The sequence below is a fragment of the Podarcis cretensis genome (assembly GCF_951804945.1).
Source record: "Podarcis cretensis genome assembly, chromosome: 2".
In the NCBI taxonomy this organism is placed as follows: Eukaryota; Metazoa; Chordata; class Lepidosauria; order Squamata; family Lacertidae; genus Podarcis; species Podarcis cretensis.
In genome coordinates, this window is record NC_137171.1 from 108586147 (window position 1) to 108609732 (window position 23586).

General features: G+C 48.3%; 1 protein-coding gene across 1 annotated transcript in view; it reads left to right on the top strand.

Moving 5' to 3' along the window:
- Positions 1 to 4899: 4899 nt before the first annotated feature.
- GABBR1 (gamma-aminobutyric acid type B receptor subunit 1) overlaps positions 4900 to 23586 on the top strand; it is a 184814-nt gene continuing 166127 nt past the window's right edge. Inside the window, exon 1 of the mRNA XM_079958764.1 lies at positions 4900 to 5412. The gene's annotated coding sequence lies outside the window, so the exon portion shown is untranslated. The remainder of the gene's footprint in view (positions 5413 to 23586) is intronic.

Genomic DNA, 23586 nt, shown 5'->3' on the forward strand with positions numbered 1-23586 from the left:
GTATATCTACGTGTGTGTTTGTTGCATACAGTTCCCCAGCACTCCGATTTTTGTCAATCTGCCTGCACTCAAAATACCTCCTGGCAAATAGAAGGGGAAGAAATGGAAGCAGTGAGAGATTTTACTTTCTTGGGCTCCATGATCACTGCAGATGGTAACAGCAGCCATGAAATTAAAAGACGCCTGCTTCTTGGGAGAAAGGCGATGGCAAACCTAGACAGCGTCTTAAAAAGCAGAGACATCACCTTGCCAACAAAGGTCCGTATAGTAAAAGCTATGGTTTTCCCAGTAGTGATGTATGGAAGTGAGAGCTGGACCATAAAGAAGGCTGATCGCCGAAGAATGGATGCTTTTGAATTCTGGTGCTGGAGGAGACTCTTGAGAGTCCCATGGACTGCAAGAAGATCAAACCTATCCATTCTGAAGGAAATCAGCCCTGAGTGCTCACTGGAAGGACAGACCGTGAAGCTGAGGCTCCAATACTTTGGCCACCTCATGAGAAGAGAAGACTCCCTGGAAAAGACCCTGATGTTGGGGAAAATGGAGGGCACAAGGAGAAGGGGACGACAGAGGAGGACGAGATGGTTGGACAGTGTTCTCGAAGCTACCAGCATGAGTTTGACCAAGCTGCGGGAGGCCGTGGAAGACAGGAGTGCCTGGTGTGCTCTGGTCCATGGTGCCACGAAGAGTCGGACATGACTAAACGACTAAACAACAACAGCAAATGGCACACAGAGGAGAAGTTGCCAGCGAGTTGCACACAGGCTAAGGGAACCTCACACAAATAGCAGGTAGCTTTACTCGCACGTCACAAACGCATGCAGAACCGGAGCTCACAACTCGGCAAAAAACGACGCCAGCAGCTTGCACAACAGGCAGGTGTGGAGTCGCACTGTCACACAGCCTTGAGACACCAACACCCCAGACCTATGTTGACAGAATAAGGCGACGCTGCGCATTCTCTGTGACATCCCTCCAAGGCACGAGCATGGAAGGGCATGCACAGCCGCAAATAACTGGCGCACACACTTCCACAGGCAGATACATCACTGTTAGATTCAGGTAGATGGTGGCTGTTGCTCTTTGGCTGTGAAAATCTGCATCTATTCAATTTTCTTTGTGGACCTGCACTTTTAATTCCATAAGCACACACTGTTCTGAAGGGTGGTAACTGTGTGTGTGTGTGTGTGTGTGTGTGTGAGAGAGAGAGAGAGAGAGAGAGAGAGAGAGAGAGAGAGAGAGAGAAATAGATAAAATGAAATTGGTGCTGGCACACATCCAGTCACACACATGGAGGTGTTCGCATCGCAACACCTCCACATACCATCACACAAAGTCTGCCTGAACACACACACACACACACACACACACACACACACACACACACCCCTTGGCCCAGGCATCCATTTACACCCACAATTTTGAGCAGAGGTACATCAGTAGTGGTGCATTTTTAAAAATTCATTGCATAGCACCTCTTTTAGTCATACCGTGGTACCTCGGGTTACAGACGCTTCAGGTTACAGACCCCGCTAACTGTGAAATAGTACCTCGGGTTAAGAACTTTGCTTCAGGATGAGAACAGAAATCGCACAGCAGTGGTGTGGCAGCAGCGGGAGGCCCTATTAGCTAAAGTGGTACCTCAGGTTAAGAACAGTTTCAGGTTAAGAACGGACCTTCAGAACGAATTAAGTTCTTAACCTGAGGTACCACTGTACTAGGACATGAGGACAAAATAACACTAGACTCCATTGAATGTGGCAATCCAAAACAGCATAAAATCATCAGAGTTTGAGGATGTATCTTTGTCTTTTACAAGCTATGGCTTGGTATGCTAGCTGTGGCTGTTCTTGGACAGGGATAAACTGGATGCACAGGTAACCTCAGTTCCCCTTGTCCCTGGTGCAGAAGCTCCAACTGGTGCAATATTCTGTGGCTCGACTGTTGATGGGGACAGGCGACTGCTTTCTCATAACTTCAGCGCTCAAAAGCTTGCACTGACTGCTCATATGCTACTGTGCCAGGTTCAAGTTTCTAACTTCAAAGGTTAGAGTACCGCAACATGTTATCTGTGGGCCTGCCTCTGAAGAAGGTTTGGAAACTTCAGCTGGTGCAGAATTCGGCAGCCAGGTTGCTCACTGGGGCAAGATGGTTTGGGACAATTGCACTGATCCTGGCTCGACTGCACTGGCTGCCAGTTAGTTTCCAGGCCCAATTCAAAGTGCTGGTTTGGACCTATAAAGCCTTAAACAGCTCAGGACTGCAATACCTCAAGGACCGCCTTTCCCCATATGAACCAACCTGGACCCTGCAAGCATCGTCTGAGGACCTTCTCCATGAGTGGTCCAGGTGGTGGCAATGCAAGAACAAGCCTTTCCTGTGGTGGCTCCCTGTTTGTGGAATGCTCTCCCCAGGGTGGTTTGCCTGGTACCTTCATTCCATATCTTGAGATGTGAGGGAAAAACATTTCTCTTTAACCAGGCCTTTGGCTAATTAAACATTCTATAGCCTTTTAAATGTGTTTATGGGAGGGGAGTTATTGGTATGATGATGATGATGATGATGTACTCTGTTTTGTATTTTTATGTTGTGATATTAGAACAAAAGGTGATATAAAAATTTAATAAATAATAATAATAATGTCCAGAATACCTCAGGGACCGCCTGATTCCCTTCTATCCATGCTCAATCACTTTGGGGGAGTCGGTGTTAGTGGCCCCCCCACAGCTCAGATGCATGGCTCATATCCAATTTTATTTCATAGAATCATAGAATCATAGAGTTGGAAGAGACCACAAGGGCCATCGAGTCCAACCGCCTGCCAAGCAGGAAACACCATCAGAGCACTCCTGACATATGGTTGTCAAGCCTCTGCTTAAAGACCTCCAAAGAAGGAGACTCCACCACACTCCTTGGCAGCAAATTCCACTGTAGAACAGCTCTTACTGTCAGGAAGTTCTTCCTAATGTTTAGGTGGAATCTTTTTTCTTGTAGTTTGGAACCATTGCTCCGTGTCCGCTTCTCTGGAGCAGCAGAAAACAACCTTTCTCCCTCCTCTATGTGACATCCTTTTATATATTTGAACATGGCTATCATATCACCCCATAACCTCCTCTTCTCCAGGCTGAACATGCCCAGCTCCCTTAGCCGTTCCTCATAAGGCATCGTTTCCAGGCCTTTGACCATTTTGGTTGCCCTCCTCTGGACACGTTCCAGTTTGTCAGTGTCCTTCTTGAACTGTGGTGCCCAGAACTGGACACAGTACTCCAGGTGAGGTCTGACCAGAGCAGAATACAGTGGCACTATTACTTCCCTTGATTTGCTCCAGCTGATGTCAGAAATGTCTTCTCCCTATTGAACTTCTGGCACTTGCCAAAGACTTTGTTTTTAAAAGTCCTGCAGGCTTTTTAATTGAATTCTGATTTTATAATTTTATAATTTAATTTAATTTTAGTTGATTTTTTTTTAACACATTCTCCTGTGCTCTGCTGAGAGGTGGCTGTGATTAAGCAGTATACAGAGTTTGCTGGAATAAAGAAAAAGCCATCATCCCCAGAGATTTAAAACACACATACCACACCAACCATCTGGAAGCAGCACAGCCCCATTCAAAATAAAAATAAAAATTATTAACCCGAGAGAAAGAAAGGTTGGAGGAAGTGACTGGATGGTCTTTCCTAGTGCAGGAACCCCCCCCAAAGTGGGCACCATTTCAAAAAAAAGCGCAAATAACTTCTGCAGAAGCGGTGCTGAAAGAAGAGCTCTCGCAAACTCTCCGCTGTTCTGTCATTTGGCAGTAAAGCCTACACTAAATAGAACGAGCGCTCCATTTTAAAGCAGAAACCCTCTTACACTTACTGGTGTCCCCCTTAATCCGCATTCACAAGTGTCCAGACTCGAGTTCCAGTTTCCAAGGTGTTCTCAGCGTCACATTGTGTGCGTGTGCGTGTGAACGTACCATCCTTTCCACAAAGACTCCTTTCTGTTTACATTTGCCTTCCTGCGCGCAGTCTCACAACATGGGAAACGTGTCTTCCTGGAAATCGCCCCTCGGAGATAACTCGAGTCTCCACGCCAGATCCACGCTTTGCCTCCCGCGTGAAAGCGCTAACACGACCCCTGGTATCGCGGGGAGGCGCGAGGCGCGGATCCGCGCTTCTTCGGTCGCCTTTCACGCCACCTATGAGCCACCGCAACTCTTCGCGCTTCCCACCTCTCCCTCCCTCGCACGCCTGGGCCACCCTTCAGCACCCTGGACAGCTCCCGCCGCTTGCAGGCTGCGCGCTTTGCTGCTGCTGCTGCCGCCACCGCTTTGACACTTCCCTGGCCACCCGTGGGCCGCGTCCACGGTTGCAATTCGAGGCTGTGGAATTAAGGGGTGTCGCGCGTGTGAGAGAGATGTTGACTCCGCACTTGATCGGGACCACCCCCTCTGTAGCCGTGCGCTACTTCGCTTTCCCCCAAATATGGGTAAGGCAGTCCCACGCGTGCACTTTCGGGGCGGGTGGGGGAGCCTCCTCCTGATCATTCCTCTGCGCCGGGTCCTGGACACCTGCCCCAAAGTCCTGCCCGGAGAGACCTCCCCCACCCCCTCCACCTCACCCCCGAGAAAGAAAGACCCTCCTTCCTTTGCCCATTGATTTAGGGATACAGGCGTGCGCGCAAACACACACACACACACACACACACACACACACACATTCTCATTCTCTCTCCCTCTCTCACAGGCCCCTCCCAGCCTCCATCATCATCATCCTTTTATCCATCCTCCTCCGGAGAAAGCAGCGACAGCCGCCCAAGCGGGCGGGGGAGGCGGGCTGAGACGGACAGAGCGGCCCCTCCCCTCCCCTCCCATTCCTTTCCTTTCCCAGCACCGGGCACCCTCCCCCTCCCGTTCTCGGCTTTGCGCGGTCGCTGCTCCGGGTCCCCAGCTGCTGCTCGGGGAGATCCCAGCCACTACCGCCACTACTACCACCACCACCTCTCCCAGCCTTTCCTCCTCAAGTCTTGGATCTGTTAGGATCCAGCGCTGGGATCTACCAAGACCGCCGTCCTGCCTACTCACCCCCCCACCAGATCACCAACACGCCCGCGCTGCCAGGCGAGATTGCTTCCTCTCCCAGCTGGGATCTCTCCATCACCAAGAGGGCTGTCCCTCTCTCTCTCCACAACCTCCCGAATCCGCCCGCCCGTGCGTCGGTCTCTCCGCCGCCGCTGCCGCCGGCTCTCTCAGCCTCTGGGATGGCTCAGCCGCCGCTGGGAACCCCTCGCTGACTGGGATCTGGCTTCTCCTCGGATCGCTCGCTCTCCATCACCAAGGGGACCCTGCCCACCTCTCTACCGGAGAGCCGCCTCTTCGGGCGCCTCCTTCGCCCTCGCCTGGAAAATCGGCTACCGCGGACAGCGCCCCAGGTAAGGATTCAGTTGCTTTTTGGCCTACCGTGGGGGGGGGGGGGAGCCGGGGGTGGCGGCAGTAGTACTGGTGGTGGTGGTGGTTATGGAGGCAAAAGCTCTTCCCCGATTCTTGCCTATTGTCCCCCCCCCCTCAAACACCTTCCTCTACTGGCACTCAGCGCTGTGGCAATCGGGAACAGGTTGTCCTGGGGTAATTGATGGAGAAGGCTGTGCAATGGACTCTAGGCAGGGGGCAGAGGGAGAGAGCAGGAGGGGAGGGCAAGTCTGTTTATGTGTGTGTGTGTTTCTTGATGGAGGGAGGGGGGAATTTCTGGTCTTCTGGGAAGCTCAGGGCACCAGACGGCGTTGCTGCCCAGGTGGCCAAGCGCCAGGGCCATCCCCTGTGGGCAGGGCAGCGATTTACAGAGCGGGTGCTTTGTAGCAAGGCTTGGATTTATGCCTGGTGCCAGCCTGCTTGATTTACGCCTGTCCCCAGAGCTAGGCCAGGGAGACAGCTTAATCAGGGGCTCTCACTAGTCCTGTTTCACTTGGCATTTGCAGAGCAGAGGGGGAGGGGGAGTGCAGAGGGGTAAGGAGGAGGCCTGCATCTCTAGGGAGGGCAGCAATGGGGTGACATTAAGGCCTAGTTGGTTCTGATGTGCTCCTCTGCTCCCTCCATCACTTACAACCCTGCTCTACCCTACCTTCCTGTCTGGACATGCCCTACCTTCTCCCTCCCTGTGTACTTGGAGGGCGCTAGCCACCCACACAGTGTGTTGGCCAAATGAGTTATTACTCCCTATGAACCCAGAGAAATCTTTTCTTCTTCTTTTTTTAAAAAAGCCCTTGGCTCAAGCAATTTGTTGTAGCGGTCTTTTACTATCAGTTATTTATTTATTGCATCCATATCCCACCATTCCTCCAAAGGGGCTCAAGGTTGGCGTACGTGGTTTGCTACCTCCCCATTCCCCCCCCCCACAACAACCCTGTGAGGTAGACCGGGTGGAGAGACTGTGACTGGCCCAAGGTCGCTCAGGGAGTTCCATGCATGGCTGAGCGGGGATTTGAACCCAAGCCCTAGTTCTGACGCTCTAACCATTACACCGCACTGGCTCTCTCTGTTGCTGCCATTATTCATCGCATCATTGCAGGGGGTTGGACTAGATGACCCTCGCGGCCCCTTCCGACTATGATTCTAGGACAGGCTGGATGGTCATCTGCCATGGATGCTTTAGCTGAGATCCCTGCGTTGCAGGGGGGTTGGACTAGATGACCCTACAGTTCTATGATTCCCTGAGGGTAGAGTAGACAATTCTGGCACTAGGGCCCTTTGCCTTGCAGCAGAGCCATCAAATCTGGAAACAGAGGGAGTTTATGTCTGCAAGGGGGTCAGCAGAGGTTGCTAACCTGTGGCCGTCCCGATGTTATTTGGATTCCCATCATCCCTGACCATTGGCCATGTTGACTGGGGCTGAAGGGAGCTGGAGTCCCACAGCATATTGAAGGCCGCCCCTGATATCTTAGGGCAGGAGTTGGACCAGATGGTCTTCATCTCACCCTTGACTCCTGTGCTTCTTCTTCCCACAACCACATTCTTCCTTGTGCCAAGCGCTTTCCCACACACCCCTTCAAAACTGCACGTACGCGTTCGCACGCACACACTCCTCCCTTGAGTCACTGTGGCCAAGAGTTTTCCCCTAGATCTTGCCTGTGTTTAGGAAACCGTGGCTATCGTACATCTTAGCCCTCCAGGCAGCTGCAAGCATGCTTCTGGGCACTGACTAAAGGCTGCTCAGGAGAGCTGAGCAAGCATTCACTCAGGGGTGGCTGCATCCCACATCGAAGTGTCACATGAAGACAAATGGCCCGCACTTCAGGGCAGGTTGCAAGCACAATGGAGACTGTGGATGGGGGACGAGGGGTCAATGCCAACCTGGGATAGGTGGGTACCGACCGATAGCCTCAGACCAGGTACACTGAACGGAGATTAAATTCAATGGAGTTTTGTTGCGCAGATTTTGGACGGCATAAACTTTCATGGACTAGAATCCACTAGGTACACAAAGCGTATTATCAGTGTGGAATGTATCTGTGGATTTATTTGTGTGTGTCTATCATTTGAGGATAGCACTCCAGGCATTTGAAGAGGTGAACTCTCACGCACGGACGTGCGTGCCGCAACAACTAGGGTTTTTTTTAAGGTGCCAAAAAACCTTTCCTTGCCTTTGCTTGTAACCAGACTAGCATGGTTGCCTTCAAAATGCATATTTCCTTTGGGATGTTTGGCTATGCAGGTATGACTCATTAGTTTCCCCACTGGGTTGAGGTTTAATCTGAAAAGTGGTAAAGCGTATGAGACTTGAGCCAGGAAACCCCTCGCTCAAAGGTCACCTCAGCCGTGAGCTCGCTAAACTGGTCTTTCAGTCTTAAATCCCTGAGTCTGTAATATGGGGATAATACTAATCACGTTTGCCCACAATGTATAGTTCTTGGAAAGCTAGCCAAGACAACATCATTGCTGCTATTTTTATTAGTAAGCAACCTCAAAAAAAATCATTTGATGAGGTGGATCTCTCCCCCTGTCCCATATTAGTTAGTAATTTAAGTTAGTAATTTTTTTTATCACCTTCAAAGGTAAAAAAAGGAAAAAAGCTTCACAATGTAAAATGCAATTAATCATAAGCATAGCATGCAGGCCAGGTGTTACCTAGTAACTTATTACTGTTAGCTTTGTGTGTATACCGGTAAGTAGGGACAATATCTTGATTCTAAGTCTATGTTGTGGTGGCATGGACTATTTTGGGTTAGAACGCATGCAAAATACATGAATAAAAATTATTTATTTTAAAAAACCCTCCAGATCTGAAGCGCTAGGTTAAATGCAAAACATTGTCATCCCTGCCTGCCTCCCAGGACGGCTCTTACGAGGATAAATGCGTCGAGGACTGTAAAGCACTTTGCACGCAGAAAAGTGGGACAGCAGCCTGATTAATATTAATGGCTGAACGAACCAAGGTGGCAGAAGTAACGGAGAAGCTCTCTGATTGCATTTGTTTCCTGGCGAAGTGCTGATTCCTCCGGTCTCTAAATAGATTCCGGGAGCGGATGTTTCCCAGGGCTCAGCCCTGATCACTTCTGTCTCTTGGGGCTTCAAGGGTAAGGAACTGTCAGTGGCCGGGATGGCGCTGTGGAGAAGGGGGAGGAGGAGGAGGGGGGGCAGGGCACCGCTCTGAGCTTCCTTCCAGCAGTGCCTAAACTGGGCAGCTGGAGATTTGCTGAGAGAGCTTCCCTCCAGCAGCGTCTGGCTGAAACCTTTGGTGGCGTTTCGCGCCCTGGCTTCAGGAGCCGCGGTGCCTTCGCCAAGCGTTTCCCACGGAGCGTTGCCCTGCGCATGGAGTGCTGCGGGACCCAAGAAGATGCCGGAAGGGAAGCAGCAGAGGTGCAGCTCGGAGGAGCCTGTTGTGAGGCCTGTGTGTGTGCCCAGGCCCTGTGGCAGAGTGCGTAGCTAGGCAACCGGCTTAGCTGTTGTTGTCAGCTTTTATTAATGCCTGGGTTAATTACCCTGCTGGGGTCAGGAGACAGAGCACCTGTGGGGGAGAAGGCCCCTCTGACAGCTTTGTGCATCCCGCGTGCGTGCATGCACACGCACACGCGCACAAACACACAAACACATACATAGCAGTTCCCCACAACTCTGACAATTCCAGCATGTAAACCGCTCTCTGATATCAGTCAGGCCTACCTCAGGCCCAACAATGGAAGAAGGGCCCATTCTCTCAGTTACTTGTTGTCAGGCAAATGTTCCCATGAGTTTACGGCAGGGGTCAGCAAACTTTTTCAGCAGGGGGCTGGTCCACTGTCCCTCAGACCATGTGGGGGGCCGGACTATATTTTGGAAAAGGAATGAATTCCTATGCCCCACAAATAACCCAGAGATGCATTTTAAATAAAAGGACACATTCTACTCATGTAAAAACACACTGATTCCCGGACCGTCCACGGGCCAGATTGAGAAGGTGATTGGGCTGGATCCAGCCCCCGGGCCTTAGTTTGCCTACTCATGGTTTATGGTGTGAGCCACGGTCCTCCCCTGAGGTTGCTCCGGCTATCTGGTATCCAGAGACGTACTGCCCAGTTCTCCCTTTCAGAGGAATTTGAGCCCAGACGCCATAGTCACATCTTGTGGCAGTGAGTTCCATCAGTTCATTTTGTGTTGTGTGGATAAATGTTGTTGTTTGTTTGTTTTGGTCTGTCCTGAATTGACTGCCAGTTCTAATGATAAGAAGGAGGAAGAAAAAAGGTTCTCTTTCTGCCCACTTTCTCCTCACAGGGCAGAATTTTATAACCCCATTATTATATCCCACATGCCACACACAGACACGTGACAAGATTTTTTTTGGGAGGATGGGTCCTCCTCTTCCTCAGCTTCTGTGGTTTCTCCCTATGTTCCACAGCTTTCCTCTCCTCTCCTCTTGTTCTGTACTACTCCAGTTCCAGCCCATAAAAGATATATGAATTCAGGCACCTCCATGTCTAGAACTCACACTGGTAGTCATGGACAATATCATAGTTTGTTCCCAATATAATGTACTCTTTTGAACGCAGCTCTGTAATTGAAATGTATGGCACCAAGTTGCTGTCTTCTTCTTCTTGTTGTTAGACAATTATAATATTATATAATACCATTGTTGTTGTTATCACCTTTTAGCATTTTTTAGTTTTAAAACTGGCCCTACCTTACAGGTTTGTTGTAATGAACAGCGAAATAATGTAAGTGAAACGTATGCTGCATAGACACCATACATCTGAAGCACATTCTTCCCCTCCCAAGAATCCTGAGAACTTTAGTTTACCCCTCAGGGAGCTATAATTCCCAGCACCCTTAATAAGCTACAGTTTCTAGAAGTCTTTGGAGGAAGCCATGTGCTACAAATGTATGGTCTGTATGCAGAGTATGCTTCACTTACATTATTTCAGTATTTGTTACAACAAACTTGTAAGGTAGGCCAGTACTATCACTAAAATATATTTGGTGGTGTTTGGGCGGAAGCTGAGGGGTGCTGGTCATCATAAGATAATACAGTGAATTCATGGCAGAGGTGAAGTTTGAGTAAATTACACTGGAGAAATATTGGCCTCGCACTGAAAAATATGAAGAATGGAAATGTGCTTTACTGGATTTTAAAGCTACAGCTAGACTGTCAAAACATATTTAGTTTTCCCTCCCTTTATATCATTTGACTTTTTATTGATTCCATTTAGGCGCAACAAGTGAATATTGTTACCTTGCAATAATAGCAATGCTTAGATTTGTGCAAATAAGTCATGACAACATTTCGATTCTAAAGTTTTATGTTGCTGCATAGACTGTTTTGGGCTGGAGCCGTGTTCCAGCCTGGAATTTCTACTTCTGAAGGGGAAGACTGCCTTATGTATCTTTTTGCCCAGTTCCAAAAATCTGTTTCTGATTTCTGTTCCTGATGAAGACAAGTCAACATGTGGAGATTCTCAGGCAGTTGTGTGAAAGCCCTTGCTGTGTGTGTGAGTTTGTGCGTATCTCACAAAATACCGGCATTAAGAAAAGGATTGACCAGGTCATCTTCCATTGCCTCCTAAAAGCAGACACAGGGAACCATGGTTAGAAGACAACCAACAACTGTTTGTAAAGACTTAAGGGATTGCTTTATAAAAGCAGGCATAGGGAACCATGGTTAGAAGAAAATCAACAGCTGTGTGTAGGCTTTACAACAATTTCAGACTATTGGTCCATCTAACTATTGTTGACACTGATTGGCAGTGGCTTTCAAGGGTTTCTGACAAGATAAGTTTCCCCAGCGTTACCTAGAACTGCTAGGGGTTGAACCCGGGATCAAAGCATGTGCTCAACCACTGAGCTACAGCCCACATTCCCATCTCCCTAAAACAGGTTGGAATGATGAAAGGGGACTGGGGTATGGTCACCCTAACAATGTGAACTAATGATCATCAGTCAGGGCATATTCAACACACTTAGGCCTTAGGTAGGGGTGACCCAGGTAGGTCTCTCAAGAGCTGACTTCTCCTGCGTGAAGCTACCTGAATATTAAGTCCTTGGAGGCCATTCTCTGATTTCCCCACCTTTCAGAAGTTAAGCTGGTGGAGGCTGGAAATAGGGTTGCCTCTGTTGTTCTGCCTCTTCTCTGGCTGCTCTCAGTACCCCCACACCACACCTAAGTGGGCACATTTCCTTTTACCAGTTGCATAAACCAGGGATAGGAACCTTTCTCAGCCCAGGGGCCACATTCCCTCCCACGCAAGCTTCCCAGGGGCCATGTGCCAGTGGTGGGCGGGGCCAAAGTGGGCGGAGCAATGGCTGCACATTTGACCTTTGTGCACTGGACAAGTTTCTACCATCCCTTTCTGTCCTTCAGACAAGCAAGAGGCACTACCAGGCTTCGAGTTCGCGCCCCAGCCAGGCAAAAATGCTTAAGGTGCGAGGCAAGGCTAGTGAGTGGTGTGGCCGAGGGAGAGGGGGACATAGGCGCCGACTCCATGGGGCCTGAGGGGGCCCGAGCCCCCTCAAAAATTCGTTTGGGGGGGCTCTGCCCCCCCAATAATTTAAGAAAAACAAAGCCACTCCCGATCTAGAGAGGGGGTGGGGTTGCGGGCTCTCGACCCATCAACAATCTCGCGGGGCTGGCGTCAGCCCCGCGAGAAGCGGGGATTCCCCCTAGCTCATTAATATTCACCGCCCACGGCGGCAGCCAATCGGCTGCCGCAAAGGGCGGCCCCTCACAGGTTCACTTAAGGTCGGGGCAGCCCGGGGCTCACCCCTTTCGTTCCCTCAGCAGCAGCGGTTTGGAGGTCTTGGGCCCCCCCAATATTTTTTATAAGTCGGTATGGGCCCCCGCCCCTCAATATTTTTTATAAGTCGGCGCCCCTGGAGGGGGATGGCCTGTGAAGATGTCAAGGGCCAGAAAGAGAGGTCTGGAGGGCCACAGAGGCAGTTTTAGGGTAGTGTGACCAGTGCGGTTGAGCTAGGCACCGTGCTGTGGAACAATGCTGTGGAATGGAGCTCCAAATTTCAGCGTTGCATAGGGCACTGCTGAAATTTGAGAGCCTAAGAAGAAGAAGAAGAGTTTGGATTTGATATCCCGCTTTATCACCACCCGAAGGAGTCTCAAAGCGGCTAACATTCTCCTCTCCCTTCCTCCCCCACAACAAACACTTTGTGAGGTGAGTGAGGCTGAGAGACTTAAAAGAAGTGTGACTAGCCCAAGGTCACCCAGCAGCTGCATGTGGAGGAGCGGAGACGTAAACCCAGTTCACCAGATTATGAGTCTACTGCTCTTAACCACTACACCACACTGGCTCTCCTAAGGTCTACCACTGAGGGCTGCATGTGGCCCCGGGCCCTGAGCTCCTCCACCACAAAATTTGGAGGACAGTGGGACAGGTAGTGACACCAGCAAGGAGGAACAGCCAGGCCAGGTGCCTTCTGGAGTGTTGGCCGGGGTAGGTGCCCACCAGCAGTGACCCCTGGTTCTTGCCTGGCACTCTCCTCCCTTGACAGTGAGTCAGATACCTTTTCTGTTCCTGATGAAGACATTTCCAGCCAAAACCTTTCTGACCCTTTGTATTTTGTTCTGCGTCCTTTTGTTCTGCTGATCTTTGTCGCCACACCACAGCCCTTGCTGTAATAATAACCGCAGCAGGAGTTTGCCCGATGTTAAAGAGCACCCTGCCCCTTGCTGGGGCTTATTTCATGTGTGTGGCAGATCGTACCATAGAGGTTGCTTCCTTGCCACAAAGAAAGGGAAACATGTGGCTACATTTCAGGTTGCAGGAAAGTTCTGAATATCGTTTTGAACAGTCATCCGGTTGGTGTTGCGGAAGATTTCAGACATAAAGGAAGACAGGAGAGAATGAAAATGGAGGAAGGCTGCATACGTGATGAATTGTTTATCTTTCAGAGGCATAAAGGGCCTTGGAACAGGGTTCAGCACGAAGTCCACCCTGACAATTTTTAACATAGCCTTGATTATATAGTTGTAAGGGGTGTGTGTGCGCAGTGAAGAGCGCTCCAGAGTTCTGTAGGAGCTAAAACGTGAAATTATTGATCTACCAACAACAGCCTGCAACTTGCCACTGTAATCAGCCTCCTTAACAGACAATTGGAAGGTAGCCTACATAACATCAATTTTTAACAGCATAGCAAGGGCAAAGCTAGAAAATTACAAGCCTGTCAACTTAATGCCTTTCCCTGGGTAAACTGGTGAAAGGCATTCTTTAAGCTAGAATTAGAGATAAACAAGCCTCGCTGATGAAGGATCAGCATGGCTTTTGGAAAAGGAAGGCCAGCCTCACCAACCTTTTAGCATTTGCTGCAAATGTCAGTATGGACGTAGGGAGCAGTGATCAAGGAGACAAGATGAACCTTGGTTTTCCTCACAATTGTTTGTGATGAGGTCCCTCCCCAAATGCTCGTGAGTGAACTCAATGGTCATAGGACAAGAGCCAGACCCTCCATTTGTGTATGCTTGTTATTTGTCATCCTGTTGTTGTTTTTCATTCGGGAGACAAAAGTGACTTGGAAAATAATTTAGAACAAGCATCTGCCAACGAACCATAATAAAACAAGGCAATAAAATTGACAGCGGCAGTAAAATGAATACAATCACAGCAGCAGGAAGGTTCTAGAGGCAACAAAATGTTGAGTAAAAATCACTGCAAGTAAGTGTAAAGCTAGTCATATTGAGGCAAATGTCTCTCTCTCTCTCTCTCTCTCTCTCTGTGTGTGTGTGTGTGTGTGTGTGTTTGTGGTGCGAGAGTGAAATATACTCAGAGTCGAGAGTGGATTTCATGCTCTTTATTCAGCTCATAGTGGTGAGGAGGAATGAAAGTTTCCCCAAAGTATCTACTTTATATACATTATGTACACAATGGGCTGCACGTGATTGGCTAATTCCGGAATTCTCCTGTAGGCCAATCAGGTTGTGGATTCACTTCCATCTGGAGCTGGATTGGGTGGCTCCCGCAGACCAATCATACTGCTGAATTGTTCTAGGACCAATCAGACTGCTGCATTTTGGATCCTATTGTTCTAGGACCAATCAGACTGCTGCATTTTGGATCCTATTCAACTCAGTACATAACGGGGGGGGGGGGGGAGAGAGAGAGACTTGGCAGTGACTGACCATGACCCTCAGTAAACATGAACAAGGCAAATTCCATGCTTAGGAAAGAACTTGGGATAGCTCAGTTGAGACACTTAATCTCAGGGTTGTGAGTTCAAGCCCCATGTTGGGCAAAATATTCCTGGACCAGATGACCCATTTGGATCCTTCCAACTCTACAATTCTACGATACTCTAACTGTAAAGGCAGCTACCCGTATTGCGGCGCGTTTTACATAAATCCATTATGAGTTTGCATTTGGAAAGATCTGTACCATTCTGGTCATCCCTCTCTCAATAAAAGAAAATAAAATGATTTGTTGTTGTTGTTGTTTACCTGCCCTTCAGCCTAAGATCCCAGGACAGATTACAATGTTAACACATACAGAGCTGGAGAAGATGCAGAATAGCATGATCAAAATGACCAAGGGGCTACAGACTCCTCCCTGCAAATGTCTGGAGCTTTTTGGTTTAGACAATAAAATATGGCTGGGGGTGGAGGAGGGCGTGATACGATGGGAAACGATAAAATAGTGGGAGACGTGGATGGTGGGATTTTCCTCTCCCTCTTTCGTAACTGCCTGAGACCTTGGGGAACCGTTGCTGCAGCTCAGAGGAGATGCACTCGGCTCCATGAATCAGTGGCCTGACTCACTTGAAGGCAGCTTCACAGGGGTCATATCATTCGGTTACCTTTTTAAACTTGCTCCAGTAACGCTTTCGCACACCCAATGAAGCTGTGAGGAGAATAGTAAGAGGATGAACGCCGCTTTGCTCCTTCAGTAAAAAGAAAAAAGAACCCAAAAATGGTGTAGTGTCGTGTTTCCTAGCATGGGAAACAGGGTTTCTTTTAAGGCAGGGGAGTCCTTCAAAGGCCCTTGGCCAGCCAGCATGGTCAATAGTCAAGGAGGAGGATGGGAACTGTGGCCCACCAACATCTAGAGCAGCGGTTCTCAACCTGTGGGTCCCCAGATGTTGTTGGACTACAACTCCCATCATCCCCGAGCTCTGGCCTTGCTAGCTAGGGGTGATGGGAGTTGTAGTTGAACAACATCTGGGGACCCACAGGCTGAGAAAGGCTGATCTAGAGGGTCCCACTGGTCTCTGCATCATTGCTTCAAGGCCATGCTGGTGCTCCCGCTGAGCATCAAAATCAGGCGATGATGCCAGACCTGGATGAGCTATCCCAGAATGCAATGGTGTGGTTTTCTGCCAGTGATGTTGTACACCAGAGCTGTTTTTCACAGCAGGAGCAAAGGGCATCGCCTGCCTGCCAGAGTGGTATTTGACAGGGCAGTAAGCTTGGGGTGGGTTGAAGGACAGCTCTGGCGTGGGGCACCATCCTTTGTTGAGCAGGCTAGGCTCTTTTTTATAGTAATTTTTATTGATTTTAACATATAAATTATAAAATGTACCACAAAACTTATCACTTATACAATTTTTTTAGACTTCTATCAGCACCTCTGGTAATCCACCGTTTTGTCCACTTCTTATACATTTCTTAACTTTATATTGCCTTTAAATCTCTTAACAAATTATCCTTCCCCTTATCTATTTTTGCAATACTTCCAATAATACTCCTCACAGAACATCTTGCAAACCTACAAACGTCATCTGATCTTCACAAATACTTTTCAAATAATCCGTAAATTTACTCCAGTCTTCCGTGAATTTCTGGTCCCGCTTGTTTCGAATTCTTCCTGTTAGTTTATCTAATTCTGCATAGTCCATTAACTTCATCTTCCATTCTTCAATCGTCGGTAATTCTTCTTGCTTCCATTTTTGGGCCAATAATATTCTTGCTGCTGTTATTGCATATAAAAAGAGCTTACATTCTTTTCTATTTATATCACTCCCAACCATACCCAGTAAAAATGCTTCTGGTTTCTTTATAAATGTATATTTCAACATTTTTTCCAACTCATTATATATCATCTCCCAGAAGCATTTCACCTTTTTACATCCCCACCACATGTGATAAAATGTTCCCTCTTTTTCTGAGCAGGCTAGGCTCTGAGGGTGATGAGCTCAAAGTCATCTGTTGAACTTCATGGCTGGGACGCCAGGTCTCCCAGGCCCAGAAGCAGCTTATGAGGTGGGGCAGTGGCACTATTCCTGGCAGGTTGGTGGCTGTCACTTGCAAGGGAGGGAGGGAGGCTGGCACGGTGCAAATGCCCCAACAGCTTCAACCGGCGTGTTTGCACCAGGCTGCCTCACCCCTCCGGTCTCCCTCCTGGGAGGCAGCAGTGACCTTTGCCAATTCACAATTCCATGACTGACCCGAATAATTCTTTGCAGGGCATTTTGCTGTGTCCTGCTGCTTTTTGTGTGCCTGTGTATTTACCGTATTTTTTGCTCTATAAGATGCACCAGACCACAAGACGCACCTAGTTTTTGGAGGAGGAAAACAAGAAAAAAAATATTCTGAATCTCAGAAGCCAGAACAGCAAGAGGGATCGCTGCGCAGTGAAAGCAGCAATCGCTCTTGCTGTTCTGGTTTCTGGGATAGCTGTTCAGCCTGCATTCGCTCCATAAGACGCACACACATTTCCCCTTACTTTTTAGGAGGGAAAAAGTGAGTCTTATAGAGCAAAAAATACGGTATATATATCACCATATCTATCTTTCTGTGTACATATCTATATCGTCTATAACCTTCACTGTACTCGTTTCGGTGCCCGCTAAAAACACAAAATGCCCATCAATTACATGGGCACAGAAACAGAAAAATCAAGCCACCCTTGTCTCTCACCTAGGGTGCGCATACACCCCTTCTGTGACTGGGCGGCTTTGGCTTCATGTGCACCATACATTTAAAGCACATCGCTTCCCCTCAAGGAATCCTGGGAACTGTAGTTTATCCCTCCCAGAGCTATGATTCCCAGCAAACTACAGTTCCCAGGATTCTTTTGAGGGAGTCCTGTGCTTTACATATATGTGGTGTCCACCACCTAAGAAATAAAGTAAATATAATATGGAAAATAAATAATATTTAACATTTTTGCACTTTTACAGTAAAGCGCGTTCTCCTTCATGGAGAGCATGTGTTGCGGTGGGGGCCGCCAGGACACTCCAAAGCTGTGGGGTGGGCTAATTGATCGTTGGCCACTGATGCGATTGCGCTTCCCTTGTTGTTGGCAAGAAGTTAATGTTGCCATTTGTTGATTGACAGCCAGAAATGCTAAAACTCCTTGCACGAGGCTAGGGCTTCCTCTTTTCGCCCATGCATCGAATTGCCTGTCCCCCCCTCCCTATATTTAGGGTTATTCGCTTTGACCTTGCTATGCCTGTCATGGGGTCGTCTGCTCTTGGGGCAGGAGCCTGGTAGGAATTTTGTCCATCTGGCTGATTGGCTGGGGCCATTTGGTTTTTGCCTACTGCGTAGCAAATCGTCACAACTTGTAAGGTTGCAGTTAGGCATTGGTTTATGGTTTGGTTGGTTGAGGGGCATGGATTGGCTGTGCCTGCCCCTCTAATGCTGCTGCTGCAAGGGATTCCGTTAAAGGAATCGGGGGCTAACTATTGCTTGTCCACCCTGTCAAGGGGGCTCGGGCCACTGCAAGAGCTCCTGGCTGCATTTGGGGAGGGCTGAGGGCAGGTTCCCTGCTCCGTCGCTACCCCCAAGTGTATTCCCCTTTTCTGACTTTCGGAGGCGTGCGGAATGTCAGTCTGTCCCCCATGGGGGGGGGAGCAGATAGTCGCAACCAATGCCTAAGCAACCACTCACATTTTTGTATTTAATAAAGTTGTGGCCAAAATTATGCCAAAAACCTTAAACAAAAATTTCTGTGTGATGCGAGTTATTGGGGTGGCCCTGGGGACCTCAACACGCAACACACTTTTCTGGGTTGGTGGTGTTTCTGAGGCTCTTGCCTCATATTTTGAAGTTCCCAGGACCAATCTTTGGAATCTCCAGCTTCATAAAAACACACACATATCCACATTCTCAGGCACCACGGCTTTAGAAGACCACCCTCTGCTCGACAAGCCTTGAGAGCTGTCTGTCACAGCTAAGACAGGACTGGACTAGGTGGATCAATGGTGTCAGTCCATAGTGAGCAGCTTTGTGTGTGTACATGTGTTTTGTGTTCAGAAAGGAATCCCTGCTAGCTTCAATGAAAAGGAGCGCTTGCCTCTCGTTATTCATTTCCTAAACTGAGGATTTATATCCCCCCCCCCCCCTTCGCTGTAGAAACTGTGCTCAGGGCGGCTTGCAACACTTTACGAGTTCCAACAGGAATTAGAAAATTAGCGACACAGTGCAACAAACAAAAATAAGCTTGCAGAGGTTAAATCTCTCCGGAATCACAGGGGGACAAAGCAATATCATCTGCTCTGTCTCGGTAATTGTCAGGTAAGAATGTCGTAAGCAGAGGTGCCATTTATTTTTGATATGCGAGAACACACCACTGGTCATCTCGCTTACTAGTACCAAGGGAAACAGAATGAGTCTTGCATGAGTGCCAAGAGATTTCCTCCAACCTGGAGGAGATCTTACTGGGGTGGCACTTTCAGATGAACTTCAATGGAGAGCACTAATGTGGTGCAGTGCACAGGTCTCCAGCTGCTGGATTGGGACCCAGGAGTGGGTCATGACCTGATCCAAGGTGGGTTGTTGCACTTCCACCATGTAGATAAACAGTAAAAGATTAAGACATGGGTCCCCAAATGCATGCTTGGGTTGAAAGTGGATCCTCAGCCAGAAAAGGCTGAAGTTACCTGATGTAGTAGATATAGGAGAACTGTATTCAGATTCCCATTTGGCCTCAAAGACAATTAGTTGACTTTGGACCAACTGCAAGCTCTCAGCACAACCTACTTCACAGGGTTGTGAGAGTAAAGTACCTACCCAGGTACCCTGCCTTGAGCTACCTTCAAGAAGGGCACTATATACATTAATCAAGAAAAGAAATAAAATATTGGAAGAAGTGGCGTGTGGTCAGTGGACATGGGGGACCAGGCTAGTCCCCTAAATCAGGCACTGGTAGATCACTGGACATTTGTGGTAGATCACCAGTAGATCACTGTCTCTCCCCCCCCCAAAGAAGCTCAACAACTTTGCCTCCCTTAAAAAAAGCGGGCTTTCCTTTCCTCCTCTCTAAAAATAGCCCAACAACTTTGACCAAAAAGGGGGTAGATCACTGCCAGTTTTTAACTCTGTGACTAGACTGTAGTCTCTTGGGAGCTGGCCACCCCTGCCCTAAATGTTCCCCTGGCACCTCCTTCCCAAAGCCCAGGAAGCGTCTGCCCAGCTTAGGGAGGGAGGCACGATGCTCACGCATGCGATGTCAGGACCTCGTGACCTCATGTGTGCAATGTCCCCCCACCCCACAATCTCCCCTTGCAAGCTGGTCCCTTTGACCCTAACTCAGGGGTCAGCAAGGTTTACCTTGCCGGGGCTGGTTCATTCCAGTGAAAATCCCTCCATGGGCTGGATCGCATGCATGCGTGAGCGTGCGCACCCACGATTTCCAGTGTCTGCGCAGATACAATTTCTGGCACTGCAGAAGTGAGTCCCCACCCTGCGCTGGTTTAGCGCCATGTGCAGGGACTCATGGGCCAGTTAAACAACCCCCGTGGGCTGCTTGTGGCCCATGGGCCTTGAATTGCTGTCCCCTGCCCTAACTGTTCCCCTACGAAAAATTTCATTGCAGGTGTTAGGAGTGATGTACTGATGGATTTTCATGAGGATCAAAAAGTGAACAAATCGCAAAATGCTGCAGAAATGTAGAGGACAGAGTTTAAGATTGGAAGAACGAGAAGTGGAGAGACAGCGAAATCGGCAGATCCATCCATCCCTAATTACCACTGAACCACACAGCTCGTGCTCAAAGACATCACCTCCAGCAAGTTTGCTAGAATATTGCAGCAGGCAGCTGCAGGGGGGTGTCAGGCCAGAATTCCTCCCCCTCGCCTACCCCTATTGACCGGCAGGCAGGGATGGCATTGGGTAACCCAACACCATATATTGAGGACAAATTGTTTGTGGGGAAAGAGCGCAAGGCATTACATTATCCGAAGGAGGTCTTGAATGAGGAAGATCTTCCCGCGCTCTATTCACAATTGGCTCAGACTCATCCGCCTGAGTCAAGCCATCAGTGGCTGCACATGTAATTGCACTGACTAATGTTTGCAGACAGTGCCTTGTGCAATCTGAAATGCCTTTGGGCGCCGGGGATGTCACAGAAAGCCTGCAATAATATAGAATAACATGCAAAGTGCGGGTACATTCTGTAGAACTGTCTCCAGGTGTGTTGAAAGGGACCTGGGAAAGAGTTATAACACAGATGAATCTGGGGCGCAGGGAAGCTTTGGAGATCTGTTAGATCTACAGCACAGTGCAGCGCACCTCAACCGGTCGCCCTCCAGACGTCTCAGACTATGTTTCCCATCCGTCCCACAGCCGGCATGGTTGGTGGGAAGGCTGGCAAGTTCCTACGCAGGTGGTGGTTGTTTTCCTCAGAAATAAGTCCCATTCTTTTCAAGAAGCTATCTGCAAAGTAATTCTGCACAGGATTGCAAAGCTGCGAACAACCGTTGTTTTGGAATAAGTCCCACTGGACTCTAAACTCCAGCGGGTGCAGAATGCTGCAGCGAGGCTCCTCACGGGGTCCCTGCCATGGGAGCATAGTCACCCAGTGCTTTACAAATTGCACTGGCTCCTGGTGGAGTATAGGGTCAGCTTCAAGATGCTGGTCTTGACCTTTAAAGCCCTTTGTGGCTTAGGGCCCTCGTATCTACGGGACCGCCTCTCCTGGTATGCCCCACAGAGGACCTTAAGGTCCATGAATAACCATAGTTTAGATGTCCCGGGCCCTAAGGAAGTCAGACTATCCTCCACAAGGGCCAGGGCCTTTTCAGTGATGGCTCCGACCTGGCGGAATGTTCTGTCCCATGAGACCAGGGCCCTTCAGGATTTAACCCCCTTCCATCGGGCCTGTAAGACAGAGCTATTCCGCCTGGCCTTTAATTTGAATTCAGCCTGATCTTTTATTTCCCTTCCCTTCTCTTCCCTTCCCCTCCCCTTTTTATGAAGATCACCCACTCTGAGACCCCACAGCAAATTCTCCCCTGGCCTCCTCACTGGCTCAAGTAGGACCAATTCAGCTAGCTAGCCCTGGGGATTATCTGATTGATTTTTGAATTTTATTGTTATTTGTGTTTTTATACCTATTTTATGCTGCTTTTATAATTAAGTGTTTTAAAGTGTTTTAAATTTGTTGTTAGGAAATATTATAAAGGACTAAGTAAAAATAGACTGTTAATGGATGAAAGGAGGAAAGGTAAAGTTACATATTAAGATAAATTATAGGATAAAAATTGGGAAGGATGGAAAGGATTTGTTGAAATAGCTAACCGAACTAGAATACAAAAAAGGGAGGTGTGAGGAGGTCAAGGAAACAAGCAAATGAAAGATAAGTTATGGGAAGGTTTGTTGTGTTGTTTTTTCCGTGTTTTTTTTTAATTGTTTCTATTTTTCTGTTTTTTTACAAGTTTGCGTTTAACTTGGTGTGTTTTCTTTCTCCTTTTGTAACCTTTAAAACCTTAATAAATATTATTTTTTTAAAAAATAAATAAATTGGTTGTTAGCCGCCCTGAGGCTGGTTTTTGAAATGGAAAGGGTGGGGTATAAATAAAAAAATATGATTATTATTATGATAAATAAACAGAAGGACACAAGAAGAGCATGGCTGGATTAGGCCAATGGCATCCTGTTCTCACAGTGGCCACCCAGTTGCCTGTGGGAAGGCTGCAAGCAGGATCTGAGCATAGCAGCACTGTGCCCACCTGTGATTCTCAGAAGAACAGAGCCATTCTGGCCGGCAGCCATTGTTGCTCATAGATCAGGCTGCACAACTGATTTTGCTGAGGGAGCGTTGCATCCCTTTGAGACAATGACACCCAAAATGAGTGGAGGCTAGTTGGTGGTTGCATTGTGTGGCTCTCAAATGAATACCTCTTTAAATCATATGGTATGGGGTTGTTGTAAAATTGGAGTCTCTCTCCCCCCCACCACCAATTCCTCCCCCCCCTCTCATACGGCCACATGGTGTTCAAGCAGATCTGTGTTTTTTCGGTTGTTGCTATAAATAGAAATTGTTTTTAATGAATTCCCCTTCATTCAGTGCCACACAGCAAGAGACAAGTACTACTAGACCTAGTTCTCCTTGAAACAGAGCGAGAAACGGTCCTCTTTATGTATAATTAGCAGCTTCAAAGAATGCAGATTTTATGAAGTGAGACAAAAAAACAAAAAAGGTATTTCCTAGATTGTGTGTGTGTGTGTGCCTAGACTGAGAGAGATATTCTACCTCCATCGTATGAGCATTCAGAATCCTGTTCATTCTTTGGTTCATAATCTGCATATTCATTACAATGGCTGCATGCTATTTTCTCTGAAAGCCGAATATTTGTTTGTTATTGTAACATATACGAACTTCCTTTTATGAGGTGGAATTTGCAGTGCAGTCCTATGCACATCTGCCCAGAAGTTACTATTTCCAGATGTGTAGTTGCGTAAGACTTTTGCAGGAAAAAACAATGGAGAGTTCCGTGGCACCTTAATAGCACCACACAAGTTTGTGCTATGATAAATACATTTGTTGGTCCTCAACATGCCACAGGGCTCTTGTTTTAACTCAGACGTAAGTGCCTCTGAGCTCAACAGGACTTACTCTCAGCAGTCACGAAATTAAACAACGCCTGTGTCTTGGGAGAAAAGCAATGGTTGAGAGTCCCATGGACTGCAAGAAGATCAAACCTCTCCATTCTGAAGGAAATCAGCTCTGAGTGCTCACTGAAAGGACAGATCGTGAAGCTGAGGCTTCAATACTTTGGCCACCTCATGAGAAGAGAAGACTCCCTGGAAAAGAACCTGATGTTGGGAAAGATGGAGGGCACAAGGAGAAGGGGACGACAGAGGACGACAGAGGACGAGATGGTTGGATAGTGTTCTCGAGGCTACCAGCATGAGTTTGACCAAACTGTGGGAGGCAGTGGAAGACAGGAGTGCCTGGTGTGCTCTGGTCCTTGGGGTC